This window comes from Sitophilus oryzae, unplaced genomic scaffold (assembly GCF_002938485.1).
Source record: "Sitophilus oryzae breed Bouriz unplaced genomic scaffold, Soryzae_2.0 scaffold_1968_pilon_pilon, whole genome shotgun sequence".
Taxonomy (NCBI): domain Eukaryota; kingdom Metazoa; phylum Arthropoda; class Insecta; order Coleoptera; family Curculionidae; genus Sitophilus; species Sitophilus oryzae.
Genome location: NW_022146688.1, coordinates 44223 through 65238, shown reverse-complemented (window position 1 = coordinate 65238; position 21016 = coordinate 44223). Strand labels below are relative to the sequence as shown.

At 30.1% G+C, this 21016-nt stretch overlaps 2 long non-coding RNA genes across 2 annotated transcripts; one reads left to right on the top strand and one right to left on the bottom strand.

Moving 5' to 3' along the window:
• Positions 1 to 2055: 2055 nt before the first annotated feature.
• Positions 2056 to 3121, bottom strand: LOC115883601. The gene is made up of 2 exons (XR_004050409.1): positions 2880 to 3121; positions 2056 to 2260 (listed from the first exon to the last, which is right to left on the bottom strand). It is a non-coding gene; the product is annotated as an uncharacterized LOC115883601 (long non-coding RNA).
• A 1277-nt stretch (positions 3122 to 4398) lies between these two features.
• Positions 4399 to 5189, top strand: LOC115883600. The gene is made up of 3 exons (XR_004050408.1): positions 4399 to 4720; positions 4938 to 5112; positions 5171 to 5189. It is a non-coding gene; the product is annotated as an uncharacterized LOC115883600 (long non-coding RNA).
• The last annotated feature ends 15827 nt before the right edge of the window (positions 5190 to 21016 follow it).

Below are 21016 nucleotides of genomic sequence, written 5' to 3'. Positions count from 1 at the left end.
CAAATAGTCAATATATCCCTTAGTATAGTATATCCTAAGCCTTTATACCTAACCTAACCTAACCTTAGTCATAAGACTCGCAACCTCCAAATGTCAGTTCTGTGACAAAACCTTAGATTAACAATAAAAATAGATAGAGCAAGTCATTCATAAATTCACAAAATCGAGGTGCCAACATCGTTTTATCGGTTAGTGCCCCCACTACCCTAGTTTATGGACAGCGGGGTAAAGAGGAAAGTGGTAGGGGAATTCGAAGATTCGAAGCAGAAGAGCATCAAAACAGAATTTATCCTTAAGATTTCATTGATGAGTAAAAGCTGGTAAAAGCCAGAGATATAGAAGTAGGTGGTTAGAGGCATAGATAAAATATTTTTTTAATAATAAATTTTAAAAATGTGTTCATGCAATAAAACTAATAAATTATTATAAATACATAATATATGCTATAAAATATTTGACAAACACTATAAAAAAATGTGTTTATTAAATATTCAATAATTAAAAGTTAGATATAATTAAAAGATATTATAGGTACGTATTATCGTAATATTGATTGATAAACTAAAATGTTAATGGATATATTATATAAGATGTTTTGTTAATTAGATAATATTAATTACAAAAGAAAAGTAGATACATGTGAACAACTAATTTTTATATTGAATATCAGTAGATATACATTAATAATATAATTAATATAATGTATAATGAAAAAGCACAAAATTCATCTTTTCTGTTAGCATGGAGCTTTCAGACCAGTTATACCATAATAAACAACGATAGGTTTGGTTACTTATACCGTAAAATATATTCGGTAATTTTAATTGGAAATATTAGTACAAAAACAAAAAAACAATGTTCTGTAGTTTTAAAATTCATTTATTTTATATGATTCTGGGCTAAAAACTCATGACAAAATAAATTCTTGTTATGACTAATATTTTGACCAAATGAATTCTCAATGTAAGGATATTTACATACCATATAATTTGACATTAATTAGGTATTAATCATAACACGATATTAATAAAAAAAAACAAGTGTTGTATTTTAAATATATATTTAGGGACTAAGTAAAAAATATATGTATAATATTCTTACTACATTTACAGGTTCATATTAAATAAAATATTGTAGCCTGAAAAAAATATATATTTTGTTAATGCCACTGTAAGGATCCAAGCAGAAACCAATTTCGCATTGGCTTTTTGTGTTAACATATTTGCATAACAAATAACATAGTTATAGCAAATAATCTAAAAAAAAACGGCGTGAAAGACGGCTGGGAATGACGATTGATAATTTAGCGAGGTCAATCTTAAACTACACCATTTAAAAATCATTTTTATTTAATATAAAAATTAATTAAATTACCTAAGAGCGCCTTTAAAAAATAGTACGAGCCAAGAAAATGTCGTCTAGGGCTTGACCTCGCTGAAATTATCATATTTTCATTCCCCAGTCGCCTTTGACGCCGTTTTTTTTCGATCGTATGGTTTATTACCTTATTACTACTAGTAACTACTAACTTATTACATAATTATTAAATATTACATTAATTAGTATGTATAATAATTAGTATACATCATAAATTTCTCGTTTTATAAAATATGAATAATAAGACATAAATACTGTATGATCAAAAAAAAACGGCGTCCAGTTGGCTTGGATATGATGATCGATGACATTCCCCATATAATTTTACATATAAAATAACAGCGATCTTCATTTTATAGCCATGGCTGACCCCGATTTTTTTTGATAATGTCGAATTATCGAAATATCTGTAGCAAAAAGTACAATATTATAATATTTTACAAAGTGTAGAGCTGAAGCATAATTATCTTAACCAAAAGTTAATAATGAAAACATGAAATAGAAATTGATTTTCTTTTTAAATTCTCTGATATATTATTGTAGATATTTATATTAAGTGTCATTTCTTTGTAGGTATCTGATATTATATCTACCCGATATTAAATATGACTTGAGTCCTGTACTATGCCATGATTAAATATGCAAAACTCAAAAATATATCGATTTTTATACACAAACAAGTAAAAGTCTAGAATATGCGATTCTAATCACTATCATAACTTGTCTCTCAACAAAAGTATTTCTGTAGCTCTCCCTAGGGTTCAAATCTCTCACTATTTTGCATAGTAGCATTACGTCGATTTTAAATGTGATGTAAAGGACCAATTTCATATGCACTATGTAATTAAAGTAACAACTTCCACACCATGAATATCTTCACTTCCTAAAAGAAAATATTAACATGAAGTTGGTGAATATAAATATCTCCATTGAGAATACATTGTGAGCAAAATAAAAATAAAATTGACAATCAATGACATTCACCATACAAATTTACATTTTATAAAATGACATAAATCTTGCTTTCAAAGGCAACCCTAACACTTTTTTTTTGGTGGTGAGATCTTATACTACTAATGTGTAATTTTAGTAAAATAATATTAATATAATATATACAAATCTATATATAGGGTGGCGCCTCTCATAGGACGTGAAGGCTTCAAGGGAAATGAAAGTGAATTTGTATGACTGACAGGGTGGCTGCAATGACGTCCCGTAATCCTGCTGTTAAAACAAAACAATTGGTGTTTATATATAAAAACTAGCTGATATGTTTTAACCGCAGGATTATGGGACATCGTTGCAGCCACCCTGCTGATTGACTTCTGAACCCTCCATATGTTCTCAAAATTTCATTTCAATACAAACTTCCAACAAAAATCCTTGAAACCTTCGTATCGTATGAAAGGCACCACCATGTACACTTTGAATCTGTGTATACATATTAGTATATAGTAATATTTTATATTAAAAAAATAAACTGTAAATATATATGTACTTACATATTATGACGGAATAGGTATGCTAACAAGATCATACTTCTTATCTAGTTATCTGCAGGATCCTAATATCTTAATGTTAATTTCCTAGGTGATGTTAAAACAGTTGAAACACCATAAATCGCGACATAAATGGCTGTGAAAATTCATCAGTTTTTAAATATTTTCTTCAATTCCTTACAATCAGCTGTTTTTGAGCTCTCTTTTGCTCGACTTTTTAATATCATGTTATGAACAGAAAAAACCATTTAATTTTTCTCTCACTATCTTTTAGAAATCTGAAATAAAATATTTATCTTAGTAATACAAAACGTAAATAGGCATTATTTTTTATAAATGTAAACATACCAATTATAATTTATGTAAACATACCAATTATTTGTATTCATAATTAAATACAACTATACGATTTTGATTCGGACAATATTGTAACAAAAATATAAACATTACTTCTTATAATATACATAATATATTATATTATAAAACAAATAGGTAAATAAAAGGAAATGCTGCATTACCACAGAAAAGTACTTACTTTTGAAATGACACTTCACGATGTTTAAATTCTTTAATTCTTACACATTTCCCAGTGTAGACCCATTTTAAATGCTAATTTTGGTCCTTTATATAAAATGAAGCAATTATACACTAATAGTTTATTAATAGTTAAGAAATATGGAAAAATAAAAGCTGATCTTGCCAATCAGCTGTTTATTGACACTGTTGACCACGTCCAATTGGTCCAATTCCCCTACTATAGAAAATACTTATGGAGTGTAGAGAAATAACTCTTATGGGACTTTTATTGAAAAAGTGGTCACAAAATGGGAAGAATAAGGGTTCGCCAAATGACCACAGTGGCGCTAAAAACGCATAAATCTAAAAAATGAAAAGTAACCATAGATAAGAGAATAAAAATAAATATAACCAAACATTACCCAAAAAAAGTTTTGTTTTTATTTTTTAGAATATAAAATAATTATTGTTTATCAATATTTTGTGCTTTATTTATTATTTAACAATGGGTTAAAGTGTGTGTGGTGCGAAGTTGATTGAATAGCTGATGGAAAAATAAAGAACAAAGGCAAAGCCTGTAAAATACATAATTATAATTCAGTATTGTATTATTTGTATTATATGTAAAAATTAGAGTCAATCAGTCAATCAAAAGTGTAGTAAACATTTTTCGTAAGATTATTGACATACATGTTACAAAGTATATTTTTATAATCCTTTCTATAAAGTTACAACCTGAATTAAATTTATTTTTAATGATTTTAAAGTTAGACAGACATGCACAAATTGTTGGCATTTTTTTAAACAAATAAAAGTAGGAAATAAATAAAGTTGTAGGTACTTTCAAGAAATATAGTTAACTGTAAGTGCTGTATTTTAATAATCTATCAAAAATCAAAATCATCAGGATAATATTAGGTATTGATTTTCAAACAAGAATTAGATTACAGCGATGGTCAAAAGCATTTAGATATTGCTTTGAAATCTACAGATGAGGTATGGCAGTTTCGTTTAAAAGGACAAGATGTTAAAGTTTATGATAAAATTGTCATCAGAAATACTGTCCACTTGCAGTATTTACATAGGAAAATGTTGGAGGATGAAGCTCTACCTACTGCCTCAGGTTAATTTAAATTCTGAGTTGCAACAACAGCAACAAGCAAGAAGGGCACCGTTAAATGAATATTATACACATAAGTATTATTATACAAAGAAAGAGTAATGTTATACACATAAATATTAACATTTTGTAGAGCAACAACAGAATAAAAAACCAAAATATGAACACCAGCAACTAAAACAGGAACCATTAAATGAATATTATATACGTAAGTACAATTTGATTGAATAAAAACAGCGTCAGCGATGCCTATGAAATGAAGATTGCTGTCATTTTATATGTAAAATGATATGGAGAATGTCATCGAGATGTTCATTTCCAAGCCAACTGCACGCCGTGTTTTTTCGATCATACAATATTATTATACACATAAATAGTAATATTATACACATAAACATCCCTTGATAGAGATCAACATTTTGTAGAGCAATAACAGCATCAAATAATGGAAATAATGGACCTTATTGCACAAATCAAAAACAAAATTTCAGCATTACTACTTTATTGGTTATATCAATAAAAGAAATTGAGTTTATCAGTCTAGATCCTACAAGCAAGCAGATCTATCACATAATTTTAAATGAAGATTTATCTATTATAGTATGTACAAACACTTTGCATCTTTTATTCAATGTTGTAATGAATTAACAAATTCCAGGTAATTTATTCTAATAACGAAAAAAAAAACTTTGGATCAAAAAATATTTTCTTCTGATGAGGTTTATGAATATTAAAGTCTGTTGAAGTTTGGCCATTATGTGTTGGTATACAATTTATTTATGATGTTACAGTAGTTAAACCATCCGAGTACAAAACATGTTTAAAATCCACTATTCTTAATGAATGGAAACTACCAACTTGAGAGGAAGCTAAAGAAAGGTTCTATTGGGTGGACTACAAGGAAAAGGGATATACATGAGGATCTGGAAGGGCTATAACATTACGTCTCAAGCCGTGGGACAATAGGAAACGAAATTCAAAGGAAAATATTACAATACGTGGGATGCAAATTATAGTGCAAAGAATTGAGAAAAAGAATTATTAAAAGTAGTTACGATAGTTAAACCATCCGACTACCAAATATATTTAAAATCCACTATTCTGAATGAATAGCAACTACCAACTTGGGAGGAAGCTGCGAGAACGATTCTATTGGGTGAACTACAAGGAAGACATGAGGATCTGGAAGGGCTATAAAATTATATTATTCCATGTCCCAAGCCATGTTGGAATAGCTGGGAGTGAAAAAGAAGATAATACTGCACACGATTCTTGTCTAGAAGTAGTTGATATTAAGGTAGTTAAGCCATCCGACTATCGAACATTTAAAATCCACTGTTCTGAATGAATGGCAACTACGATGGCAAAACGTAAATAAATACTTGTACAGTATAAAATTACATTATATTGGCTTAATTTTTATACTAAATAAAATGTGTTACGTTATTTTTGACCTGCATTATATTTATTTAAATCCCATATCATCAATTAAACTTTAAGTAAAGTTTTCCTAATTATAATTAACATTAATTTTAAACTAAAGCTTTTTTTCATCTTGAATGAGATTTACGAAATAACTTATGAGAAAAAATAAAAAAGAGGCTCAGTCTATTGCTTCTGAATAATTGATAATAAAACCACATGTTGACTTACTTTTATACTAAATAAATGTAGGTATGAAGTTATTTTAAAGCTGCATTATATTTATTTTAAACCCATCACCAATTATTACTTTAAATAATTTTTTTCTTAATTATAATTAACATTAATTTTAAGCTAAAACGATCAGAATAATGTTTTCGTCGTCTTGAATGACATTTGCGAAATAACTTATGAGAGCAATAAAAAAAGCCTAGTCTATTGCTGCTGAATAAAAATCTGTAATTTATTTCATGTGACATAAAAATAAATTTGTATTTTTTTGAAACCCGCGGCTTCACGTATATGATTCACATCAAATATTTATGTCTTTTGAATCAGCTGTTCTAAAAATGTTCGGCGCATGTCTTAAATTTTAGGTTTTTGCTACAGCAGCGCCATCCTAATTCTTCCCTTTTTTTGACCATTTTTTAATGCACGGAGTTGTTTCTCCTTACCTCTACACTCCATAAAAATACTATAACAACAGAGCGACGTTGCCAGATTCAAAATTAATCATAACGGTTGATGTAAAAATGACAAAATTTACAAATATTTCTTGTAATCTTTGACTTGAATCTTATTAAGTACTAAATAAAATTATAAATATCGAAATTTTCAAATGTAGTAAGCTAATTATATTATTATTTTCTTAAGATTTCCCCAAAGTATACGTATACAAAATTAAAAATAAACAAAGGCTTTGACAAATCTTCGGTAGACTTGGCAACATAACAAACAATAACAATAGGAAGTTGGCATTCGCATAAAATGTAAACAGTTCCCCTGTGGACAAAACACAACACAACACTACTACACAGCTGGCTGTGCCGTCTACTACTGACTGACCTGCCGCGCGTCGGCAAGCTAAGCCTCCTCTTACATCACATTTTTACCTGCTCACAAATATTTACATTGCTTGCCAATGAATCATACTATTTTCTCTAATCGACTTTCAAATTAATAGAGTGTTCTAGCATTGCTAGATAAATAAATAGAGAGTTTCCGAATTATAAAACCATTATTATAACCAACTTATTTTCCAAGTTTTACACAAATAATCAAAACATTTCTAAAGCGTGAGCTGATTCTGATAAATCTCTCTACCAATACCCTATCGATATCTTTGATACAAAGTTAATAGATATAATAAAACCGGTTACGTAAACCACACCGTATAGTAATAACGTAGATCCTGTTTTCTCTTTCATTAACAGCGTATATATCGATTTTATTTCTCATTATTTACCAAACCAGAAAACAAAACAACAGGTCTGCAACAATTGCCATCCAGTCAGTGCTGAGTAATAATTCAGTTCGAATGAAAATAAAAGCAAAGGTAATTTTCACGTGCCTTACAACACATTTTTTACTATTTACACAAAAATATTTTAATTGGCGTATCAAGGCAACCGTTAGAAATGAAATCGAGTGTATATACTCATTTTCGTATCCAGAAACATTATTTAGAATATAAAATTGACCAAAGCCGCAATATTTTTGACACTTTTTCGAATAATGACTGCTTAAAAACGAAACTAACTGCCTGTAATCGTTACTCTACATCGGTAAGTAGCGTAAAAACTTTCAACACAACAAAATTATGTTTGGGTTTGCGAACGCGCTAAAATTGCCGTATTTTACTATATCAGATACCATAATACAAGTAAAAACGAAATTAAATTGCTCGTTATAAGATAAAACAAATTGTGTATAAAACACTGTATTTCTTTATTTGAATTGTGCTTTTCTTAAAGGTTTTAAATATTGTTAGTAGAAAAGGGGACACTAATATTTTTAACTATTCCCTTTCACTTTTTACATGTTTACAAATCTAAATGAAATATAAAATGCTTTCTAGACTAGATACCAGCGTAATTTACTTTAATACTTAACCAGTCAGAAAAGCATAATCTGTCAGCAAATTAAGAAAAAAATGTTATTTTTGTTTGTTCTAAAAAAGCGAGAAAACGATTTGAGCGTTTACTATTACCGCATATAGACTCGAGTTTTTCAGTTCAGCTAAAATTTTGAGTTTAACAGTTGATTATAATTAAATATTTAGAAGATTATAATTAAATATTAGACATTTTGAATACTACACACAACCGCCTCCGATACAGAAAACCACCCGCCAAGACCGTACTAAATGCAATTGAAGACGAATGGAACATCACCGACGCTTGATATCAGGAATGGACGTCGAAACAAAGCAATAACATGCCGTGCATCACCAACTCAGCAACAGGTTTTGACTTACTAAGGTTTTGACTTACTTACTTTTTGACTACTTACTTACACCTGGTGCATTCTAAACAGAATTAGAACGCAGCATGGCAGATACGCCTATACTTTACACAAATGAGGCAAGAGTCCACGCTGCGTCCTCCTGCGAGTGCGGCAAAAATCAAACCGTCAAGCATATCGTGGAGGAATGCACTCTAAATATTAGACATGGATGTATATTGTCGTTTCCCAAACTAATCATCATCATTATCATCATCATTTTTAACTTATTCAACCATTTCCAATGTTGTCTATTGTTGGCTATGGAGGTCCAAGTTATCGCTGCTAATTTCCTAATGCCATGGTTTCATCTCAGGTTTGGTCTTCTTCTAGGTCTCTTAATTCCTCTTGGGCACCATGCTGCAATTTTTCTGGTCCATCTGTTTTCGGTCCTTCTTGCCAGATGTCCTGCCTAGCCCATTTCCACTTGAGGGATTTGATTCTGTGGATGACATCTATTACCTGAGTCTTTTGTCGTATCCACTCTATTCTTTTACGGCCTTTCTTGGTTATTCCCAGTTAATGGATAGATTATTTCGTTGCATTGAGCGTTGTACGACCTGCAGTTTCCTTATAATGTCCGTTTTAAGTGTCCATGCTTCGCATGCATAGTAGTGGACATGACTGGTAGTACACATTGGTCGAATATTTTCTTCTTTAGATAAAGTGGCATTGTAGATTTGAATATGATTGAGTTTCTTCCATAAGTACTCCAAACTAACTTAATTCTTCGGTTGATTCATTTCTGCACTGAAAAAAAGGATCTCTCAGTCGAAATGAATATGACTTTGACCCAAAAGATTGGCGCTTTTCAATAGGGCCAAGAACGACGTTTCTTTGCCCAAAGCATTAACTATCTTTTCATAAGCTTTAAAAAATTTAGATAATAGAAGAATCTATCTGTCCAAAGTATTTCACTCTTGACCCAAAATGAATATGCAAAGAAGTTCTTGCTTCAAGAACAATAGTCTCTTTGATTCATGCAAAAATTCTTAATTGAAAAGGGACATTTCTTGATTAGAGACACTTTTCTTAAACCAATAGCGAATACTATTGACTCAACTAAAATTTATTTTGATCTAAGAGAAGTCTATACATCATATACAGGCATATTACGAGGTATATTATTTTCTGATAAATTTAGATTTTCCTGGTCTGTAGTAAGTAAAGTGATATTATTTTCCTCGATAGTAGTTATTTCTGCTTCTTCACTCTTTGGTATTTTTTGGGGTGGTTTATCACTCTACAAATTACAAAGAAATGTTATCACGATTAATCAAAATAAAGCAAATACATTATTAAAATTATAAGCTTTGGTCACATTTTGAATTTTTTAATACGACGACTAAAATTCTAAAATTTTTGTAATTATTTGCATAAAAAAATCGATACCTATATTCTATCCATAGTCACACATGCATTATCTAAACAGGTGCATTAGGTAAATGTCTCTTACCTTCAATATATATATACCTTCTTCTAATTTCCATTTTTTCAGAAACTTCTTTAAAGAATCCATATATCCCAAAAATTTGTCGATAAAAAATGACAAATGCATGTTAATAACGATCACTAATTTGTTATACGATATGTGTTTAAAAGGTAAATTATGCAAAATTCCAAGTGGAAAATTCCAAGCAACAAAAACCCGTGCGTACTATGATGTACGACTGATCGGACTGCCGACTGATTGTATATACCGTCCTTCGTCATCGTCTTTGCGTGTTGTTATTATTTTTCATCAAAAGAGTATTTAGCTATTGCAAAAATGACCATATTTCTTGAATGAAATACTTCCTAGCGTATTTTTCTTATTATCTTAAAACAAAGTAACTTGCACTTGGTTTAATGAAAATAGATTCAAGAGAAATTTTCGAATTTTTCAAGAGAATCAGTTTTCTTGAATTAAGAGAGTATTTCTTCAGGCAAAATATTTTCTTTTACGCTAAAATAAATTCTGTTGCCACTATTTTTTTTTTTTTTTAAGAACGATAACGACTTTAGTTCAAGTCCATCTTTTTTATTAGTTTAGTAGTAGAGATCCCGAGCTGCGTATTAGTTGTTTTGAAGTATATGTATTCTCCTACTATTTCCAGTTTTATTTTATTTATTAGAATGTCTTTTCTGTCTACTAGTTCGTTGTACATTAGTTTAGTTTTTGCTAACAAAAATGACATTAGAGTGCTATATTTAAAGGCAATAAATTTTAGTTAGTGTTTTTTAATAAAAAAGATCCTTTAATTTTCAGCTCTAGATGGTTGATCTGATAGAACCCAAATAGAGTTTTTTTGGGGTTGTCGCTTGATAAGTTTTTATATTATTTACCCCCAAAGAATTCAACCACGCGCCGTCCCTGAACTGTATGGTTAGATATTATTGATCTAATTACTATATCAAATAGATTCTAGTAATAGACTGATTTTTCTATCACTGCAAGGCAATAACATGTTGAAGACAGAAAGGAGCTGTAGAGGACGAAGATATAGAGTGTCAAATGTATGTCCATAGATCTTAAATAGTATATGACGCACAATAGTCATTTTTTTGAAATCTAGGCGGATAAAAATCCGGTTTCCTTAGATGTACTAATTTACATTTGTTTATGTATATTGTAAAGATAAGAACTCATACTAAGAAAATATGCACAAAAGAAATGCTATATTAGTTGATGTTTGATAAAAAAAAATATTGTATAAAGTGAATTTTATTGACTTGTTGCTAGTTCAAAAGATTTCAAAAATTTTAAAACATGGAAGGTGTAGATCAAGGTATGTACTATTAATTAAAAATATAACACATTCAAACTTGAAAGGCTTTAATAATATAGATAATTGTTTTGTGGCCCGTGCAAAAATATTTATTTTTATTCTTCTTTCAAATTCAAAAAGCTATATAAATCGATTCCCGCGGATTTCCGCTTTGATTCTGGCTTTATAAATATACTTGGTGTTTTATATTAATTGTGATATATTCTTGTTTTGCATATATTTGCAAGTTTTATCAATATTTTTTTGTTCTCAGCGACATGTTCTGTCACCCGTAGAACACTTTTGAGAAGAACCCGAAAAAATCCAAAAGGTATGCACTTTTTAATTGGCTACTTGAGGTTTTTGGTGTAGATCATCTATCTGAGAAAGAGGAGTTATCGAAATGGGAAAGCTGTCATAGGATTAAACATCAGTTTTTAACGAAGAACAGTACGTGGCTCGAACCATCTATTTTTTGAGATACATAACATCAGGAATACACCCTTAAGTGAACACCCCTCAAATTCAAACACCCTCAAATTCAAACAGACACTTCCCGAGGTCGGCCAAAAAAAGCTTGCAAATGAATGCTTGAATCTCATCTCACAAATAAAAGTAAGAAACGGAGGATTCAACATTTACTTAAACACTATTCAGAGGAATTAATAAGGACCAGGACGAGAGTACATCTGATGGAAGTTTTTGTTCCAGTTGGGACACGAGTGATAGTGAATAGATCTTTTTTATTTTAATGAATTATTCATTTTCAAAATCTTAACCGAGACTAGGTAATGTTTTAGTTTATAATTTTGAAACTTTTTCTAAAGGATGATTTAGTTCTTAGTGGTGTATATTTTTAAAATTCTTGACATTGAAAAGCTACAAGCAAGCTACCCACATTTTCATATTGGAAATAGGACATAAATTTAATTTATGCATTTAGTGATGTATGTTTATTTGTATACAGGGTATTTTTTTTAATATTGCGACAAAATTCAGGGATGTTTTCCTTGGACGCAATGAAGCAAAAATGTTCCTATGAACATATATGTCCAGAAATGCTTCGTTTCTTAGATACAGGGTGTTGAAAGTGAAAAATGTCATATTTGTTTTCGATCGAAAAAACGGCACACCTCTGCTTTTTCTAGAACAAAAATTATATTCAAAATCTCATACTAGTTTACAAAAACGGCATCTCGACAATTTTCTGTTCGACAAAAGGTTTTTGCGTAAAAAAATAAAATAACCCTATCTACATGACCTACGCATCTTTAGGAATGTAGATCATTTTATTTTATTTTCTCACGCAAAAACCGTTCGTCGGACAGAAAAATGTCAAGAGGCCGTTTTTGTTAGAAACTAGAGATTACGAAAATAATTTATGTTCTAAAAAAATCAGTGGCGTAGCCTTTTTTCAATCATATACAAATACATATGACATTTTTACTTTCAACACCCTGTATCTAATGACCATATTTCTTGAATGAAATACTTCCTAGCGTATTTTTCTTATTATCTTAAAACAAAGTAACTTGCACTTGGTTTAATGAAAATAGATTCAAGAGAAATTTTCGAATTTTTCAAGAGAATCAGTTTTCTTGAATTAAGAGAGTTTTTCTTCAGGCAAAATATTTTCTTTAACGCTAAAATAAATTCTGTTGCCACTATTTTTTTTTTTATTATCAAGAACGATAACGACTTTAGTTCAAGTCCATCTTTTTTATTAGTGTAGTAGTAGAGATCTCGAGCTGCGTATTAGTTGTTTTGAAGTATATGTATTCTCCTACTATTTCCAGTTTTGTTTTATTTATTAGAATGTCTTTTCTGTCTACTAGTTTGTTGTACATTAGTTTAGTTTTTGCTAACAAAAATGACATTAGAGTGCTATATTTAAAAACAATAAATTTTAGTTAGTGTTTTTTAATAAAAAAGATCCTTTAATTTTCAGCCCTAGATGGTTGATCTGATAGCCCAAATAGAGTTTTTTTTCCAACTCGTAAACGTTTGATATTTCAGATTTCAGGTGATTTCAGATAAAAATAAAATAATGATTTTATAGTATAAGCTAGATGACAATGATATTGCTTAGACGACAATGATATTTCTCTTTCATTAATGAGTAATTTCAACAAGGTAAAGTACTTTCTACAGGCTTCTCCAAGATGTTCAGACTATCATGGTATAAATTATGCTAACTAGTTTAGGGATATAAATTACGGAATCTATAATAATAACAAAAAATGTAATATAAACAGTTGGCAACGTGGTCACCATTGTTACTCCAAATTAAACTGCTACCAGAAATAAAACTTTTTGACATGTCAAGTGAGGCGTATCGTCGGCTACTAACAAACTCGAAATGAACGATATGTCCAGTCAGTAAGTCAATCGCCTTGTGCTTATTTACTTCACTTTGATGTCATTTCGTAATACGCAAAATTATTTCTACCATTGTTAAATGCGACCAAATATTCTCTACGAATGGGCATTTATAGATAGTAATGACTCACTTTTGTTACTTTACAAGGTGTACTACTGGTGAATAATTTTTCTTTATAAAAAATGAACGTTTGCTGTTGCCTTGATATATGTGGACTGTGTGTATAAATAAACTGCACTTTGTATAATATTAAAACAACTATATTAATTTAAAGAATAATAATAAATTTAAGTGAACAGCAAAAACAACGTGGTGGTTGCACCAAGGAACAAAAGCAAAGTGAAAGAGTAATTTTTAGTAAAAATTAGTTTTTCACTTTGCATGTCAATTTTTTTTTAATTTTTACCCGTCTCGCACACTCGGACGGGGTTTAGGTACAGAAGCGTCGTTGCCACTTCTATTCGAACAGACATGAATTTATGGAATAAACGAAACTTAAAAAAATAAATTGCTTTACATTTTACATACGGGGCTAACATTTGCAGTATACAGGGTGCTACAAATTCGAGGTACGAGCATTGGTATCTCGGTAACCGTAATAGATACGGACATGGTTAAATTGGGGCAAAGTTGCGTATTGGGATGTTCACCAAGATGTCATTTAAAAAGTTTTAAAAATTTCAAGTATTGCTGAGTTTTTTGAAAAAAAACAGGTTTTTTTGAAAATCAATTTTATTTTTTCCTGTCGTTAGTTTATAGAAAATCAAAAAACTAATTGCATATTCTCATAGCCACTTTATTAGGGCAACCTGATAGTATTTTTAGATTTTCAAATTAGTTGACAATTTGTGAGATACAGAGACCAACTTAATTTTTTTTAAATACGGACCTGCATTTTTTATTTCAGGTTTTGAAAGAACTTGGTCTCCTGAATACAATGATATGCCACACTTTATACTTTTGTTTTGTTTTGGATACCTTAACAGCAACAAAACTATTTAATTATTATTTAAAATAATTTCAAGTCCGATTCTGGTTTCTTAAATTATTTAATCTGATTATATTCATCGCAACAATATTGATCAGCGCTAATTAACATTGAATAAGGAAAATCGAGCCAATTGGAAGATTCAAATAAATAATATCCAGGTCAGAAATTTAAAGATATTATTTTTAATATTTTTTATTGTGAATTTGAAATCTCAGTGTGCGATCTAATAATATGCATAATATTAATCGTAGTTATTATAAATAAATCAACTTCTACAAACTAGTTTCTAATGTTCTACATGTGCTACAAGTTCGAAAGGGTTATCATCCTCCCTGTTGCACAAATTTATTTTTCGCTCAATTTTATTCATAACTCTTTGATCCTTTTTATTATACTTCCGAATGCATTTATTACTCTTTATTGTAAATGTTGAGATGAATTGATTTCACTTTTACAAATAACGTCAACTAATGTAGCCCCTTGGTGATAGGTACCTCGTTGGACATTATAGTGCTCTACCATTACCAATACAACTTCCGGGAAAATGATTTGATTGTTTATATTATAATATTATATTTATATTAATTATTTTTTGCTTCTTTCATTTTGTTTATATTAATTATATTTTATATTATTTTATTGCATTTGATTTTCGGTATTCAATGTTTTACCCCACGTCATTGTTAAGTTTGAAAGCTGATCAATATTGTAACGATGAATAGATTAAATATTAAAAAAAACAGAGCCGGACTTGAAATTAGTTTAAATAAACTGTGTTCAAATGTCACAACAAAAAAATATTAAGTGTGGCATATCATTGTACTCAGGAGACCGAGTTCTTTCAAAATCTGAAATAAAAAATGCAGGTCCGTATTTAAAAAAATTAAGTTCGCCTCTGTATCTCAAAAATTATCAGCTAATTTGAAAATCTAAAAATACTATCAGATAGCCCTAATACAGTGGCTATGAGAATGTGCAATTATTTTTTTGATTTTTTTAAAAACTAACGACAGGAAAAAATAAATTTGATTTTCAAAAAAATCAGTTTTTCCAAAAAAACTCAGCAATCCTTGAAATTTGTAAAACTTTTTTGATGGCATCTTGGTGAACATCCCAAAGCGGCAACTTTGCCACAATTTAACCGTGTTCGCATCTATTACGGTTAGCGAGATACCAATGCTCGTACCTCGAATTTGTAGCACCCTGTATAATTTCAGTTTGTGTCATTTGACTTAAAATGTTTCAGATTGTTTACTTCTGAGTATACAGTATCCACCAAAAAGTTTATTATCTACTGAAGAGAATTTGTAATTATTAAGTTTTCTCAAAAAAATATGTGTGGATTCAGTAGAGAAACACGTGTCAATTCTCGTGGTGCAACGCTATATAATTATGTTTAAAAATGTAAAACTTGGAAGTAGATACCTATATAAAGATATTAAAAAGCATAACAGAGATAAGTAGATTACAATTACAATTAAAGTTCTTTTTCGAAGTTATTTCCTAATTAGTGCTCGGTTATTTTTAAATATATGGTTGTATTATTTGGTAAATAACTGATTTTGAACTTAACTGAAATGTAAAACAGTTTTTTTAAATAAATTACCAATACAATTATTACAAATGCCCACATTTTTTTGAGTGACTTAACATAATTTGTATATTAAAAAAAGAAACATTTATAGCACTTACTTATATTAAGTTTAACTTATATTATTAAGTCAGTATTTATGCCAAAATGGATAAAGCTAAACCATTTTAAGTTTTAAGTCCAAGTAAAAGTATATTACTGATATAATAATTGTAAAACAGGTATGTATATTTGGAACCAATTTACTATCGTAGTTCAATTTACTGTAGTATTAAGTTTAAATTGACTACTCTATAATAGCAAAACGGTCAAAATCAATTTTCTTCACTGTGGACGCGTTGACATAACATACTAAACTAGCCAAAGATATTTGGGCCACACTGCGTTTACGTGACTTGTGATGAAGTGGTGTTTTATTTTACAATATTTATGGTTGTATAAATTATTTATTTGAAAAAAAACGGCGCCAAGTTGGCTTGGAAATGAACATCGATGACATATAATTTTAAATGAACAAAATGACAGCGATCTTTATCTTTTAGAGATGTTAATATTGAAAATAATAATAATAATAGCTCCCGTATATAGCGTTCAACGCCTTGGGAGTAGCAAGGTACAGCTTGCCATACTAGAGCCGGTCGGTACACAAGGAAAGTAACGTGGCTAGCACTACGCTTCAACCGTCTATTATTACCTGAGGATTGTGAATCCCAAGTACTCGTTTAAGGCTGAGTCGACCTAGATACCCAAACTATTTTTATTTTAATAAAAATAGTCGGCTGATTAAATGCCGGGTGTGGGATTCGAACCCACCACCTTGAGATTGGTAGACGAGAGCCTGTACCTCTACGCCACCAGGCACCTTTGAAAAAAAATATTGAAAATAACATTGAAAAATAAACTATGTATATCAAGTTTAAAGTCGGAAAAAAAGGATAACACTTTTTCTCAAAAAAATGTATAACTGAATTTTTATATTTCCACATCGTAACTATGTTAATTGTAGGTTACCATACGAAATAAAACGTTATTTTTCTTTTAAGCCGATTTAAATTTAGTAGAATCTGACCCGCTTCCCAGGAACTCGACATTTTCGCTTATTATTTACAATAATAATAAACTTTGTTGCAATAAATTAGTGTATTTAGAGTCATAACACGCTATTAGCGTACGTATGCCGTGGGTGTGTTCTCGGTAATTTAATATTACCCGTAAATAATTCTAGTGCAAGGTAAAGGAGCATTTTTTAGAAAATAATGTTTTGCTTTTTGTTGTGCGTTTATAGTGTAATAGACTATGGCTAACCACTAAACAGCGTGTTTTTTACTTGCATAAAAAGGACTGTTCTATGATTTAATACGGGGAGTATAAAAATCAATAACAAAGGTAAGCCTTCGATACACCCACTAAACGAAATTTTATTTTTTAATCACTTTTATACAGGGTATTTCAAAAAACATGTGCCATTTCTCGTGGGGAGATTCCTCACGTAAAAATACGATTTATTATATAATGTTCTTCCAAGTACTTTTAATGATTCCAATGAATTTTTGAGCGTAAACGTTATTATTAGTGCTACATAATGCTAAAAACAGTGTCAATAAATTCAACAGGGACGTGCATATGGGTTATCACTGGGATATTAAAAAAAACATAATATGTTTTTTTTAAAACACTAACTTTTTTCCTTTTGATGTCAAAGTTGTGGAGGCTGTTTAATGCCAATTAAAAGTTTCACTCTTGATATTTTGTTGAATTCGGCCCTCTTGATGAGATAAACGAATTTTATAATCACAATTAATAAAATTGAAATGATATATATAGGGTGTTTCAAAACAAATGCGAAAAACTTCAGGGGTGATCCCTTATTCAAAATAAAGGGTAGTTTGCTTCATAAACGTTGGGTCAAAAGTCAACCATTAGGGAGATATCGCGGTACAAAGATGGCGGAAAAATAATGTTTTTATTTTTTATCTTGAAAACGGAAAGAGGTAGACTAATGAAATTTTATGGAAGCATTACTGTTATGAAAACACACTTTCTGGTAATTTTTTCACTTTTTTAAAATGAGTGGAAGGGGTTGAAATAAACTACCCCTATCATTCTTGTTAACGAAATTTAAAGAAAAAACTTATCAAACACATGCAAAAAAATTAATTTGGATAGTTTAGTTTGTTTAGAAACTTTTTTATCTCTTGTATTTTTTTGATAAAACTCACCGATTTGAAAATAAAATGTAAAGCATTACATGTCAGGACAAAAAACATTTTCTGATAAAGAATCTAGTTGGCTGCTGTAATTTTTTAGGAAAAAATCTAGTCGGCCGCTGTTACTTTTTAGGATGTTCCTAATATTATTTTATTTGACATTACTCTGAACTGCAACTTACTGCAATACGTTATTATCTAGATGATTATTATTATCGTTATTATCACTAGATTCTTAATCTAAAAATGTTTTTTGTCCTGACATGTAATGCTTTTACATTTTATTTTTTAATTTCAAATCGGTGAGTTTTATCAAAAAAAACACAAGAGATAAAAAAGTTTCTAAACTAAACTATCCAAATTAATTTTTGCATGTGTTTGATAAGATTTTCTTTAAATTTTGTTAACAAGAATGATAGGGGCAGTTTAGCCCCTTCCACTCATTTTAAAAAATGAAAAATTACCAGAAAGTGTGTTTTCATAACAGTAATGCTTCTATAAAATTTCATTAGTCTATCTATTTTCGTTTTTAAGATAAAAAATGAAAACATTATTTTTCCGCCATCTTTGTACCGCGATATCTCCCTAATGGTTGACTTTTGACCCAACGTTTATAAAGCAAACTACCCTTTATTTTGAACAAGGAATCACCCCCTAAAGTTTTTCGAATTTGTTTTGAAACACCCTGTATAGTTCCCATTGAAACATATAACCTGTATACATTGTAAACATAACACCGTAAAACATTCATAAAATGAATGCATCAAAACAATTATATGAGCTGATAAATACTTCGAACATCAGTAACTGTATTTTGTAGTTTATACGGATGTCTATAGGTACATGGGAATAAACCTACATATTGTACAAAATTTATTTGTAACACTTTAATTAAAGAAACAGGCGCAAACATAAACTTTGCAGTTTATAATAGCAATAATAATCGCAGATTCTTACAAGTAATGAATGGTGATGGTCGTTTTTGATAGGTCTGGAAAAAGTAATGAAATACAACATTGATAATTGGTTTATGGCTTAATTTTATAGCGGCGCTAATAAAAGATCTATAAAATAAATAATATTTATAATGTCAAATATCTTTTAATATGCCGATGAAAGGAATATTTTATATACCGTGATAGATTTTAAATAATATTTAAAAATAATGGTATAACCTTTAATGATTCTTAATTAATAATAAACCTAGCATTTTCCTAACTTTTGTAAATCAATTGTTAATAATAATACTATTTATAATACCATGTCCTATATACGGCGAGTAGGCGAGAGCTAGCATGTACAGGGTGGTCGAAATTGGTGTGTTTTCTGACAAGATATAACAAAGCCGACATGCAGGGTCCGGCAATAGCGCGTCGGGCTTCTGTAGCTCCTAGAATAAAAAAACTTGGGAATTTTGGTCAAGTGCAAACCTAAAGTATACTTTACTATACAGACCGGACCACCGTAGTAGTAACATAGGCAGAATCGGACGAATTAGCGTATACCCGTCCGCCGCGCCGGATAAAAAGCAGGCGAAAAAATGCGATAAAATAAAAATAGGTAGATATGTGACAAGAATGTTTCAGAATTTGTATTTATTCGTGTTTTAATAGCCAAAACGAATACATAGATTCTCGCAACAGTTCTCGTGTAAAATTTATTTTTTAAGTAAAATAATGGATGTTTACGAAGTTCCTGAGAAAATTCAAATTGTAAAATGGTATTTCCAAAATAGGTCTTATCGGGATATACAAACAATTTTTCCACAAACCTTTGTATACAGGCCAATTCTATCTTTACCTACTGTATCAAGAGTTATTAATAATTTTGAAACACATGGGTGCGTGTTCCCACAAAAACTCAAAAAGCCTAATGTGTTGATTAATGAAGAACAGGAGTTAAAGCAAGTCTTTATTTGTGCTACCGCGGATCAAAATCCCACGTTTTCAAGTAATCAAATTGCTGAGGTGGTTGTCCTGCCCACAATGCCCGTATTCAAGAATATTTGAACAATACTTTTCCCAACCGTTTAATTAGTGGATATGGAACTATTTTGTGGCCCGCTAGATCACCAGATCTTTCTCCCAATAACTTCTTGTTGTGGGGTTATGTAAAATCCAAAGTGTATGGTCATAATAGGGCTAATAATCTGGATTAGCTTCAAATAAAAATACGAGAGGCTTTCCAAACTATTAGCCCTAATATGTTAGCCAACGTCAGACGAATTTTACGACCGCCTGATCTTCTGTCTAGCACAAGAAGATGGTCTTTTTGAACACTTGTTATAACTTTTTTTATTTAGAGTAATATTTTAGTTTTTTTGGGTTTAGAGGATTTATTTATTTTTAGTTTTGGCTTGTAAAGACACTCAAATAATAAATATTTAAGTATTTTCATTTTAAATGTTACCTTAAGTGTAGGTAAACACTTAAAATGAAAATAATAAATACTCGGCACTCCTCGAGTCGTATTCCTAGTCTGTCATGACCGACCCGTTCAAGCACAACTGCAACTGCGTACTGCCTGACCAGCCGACTAGCCGGCTGTGACTCTCGAGTACGAACGCAAAACGAAATATATAAATATATAGAAAAGAATATATATACTAGGATGTATTTCAGGAAAATATTTTAACTTCTACAGGGTGGCTGAAAAAAGCGTGAG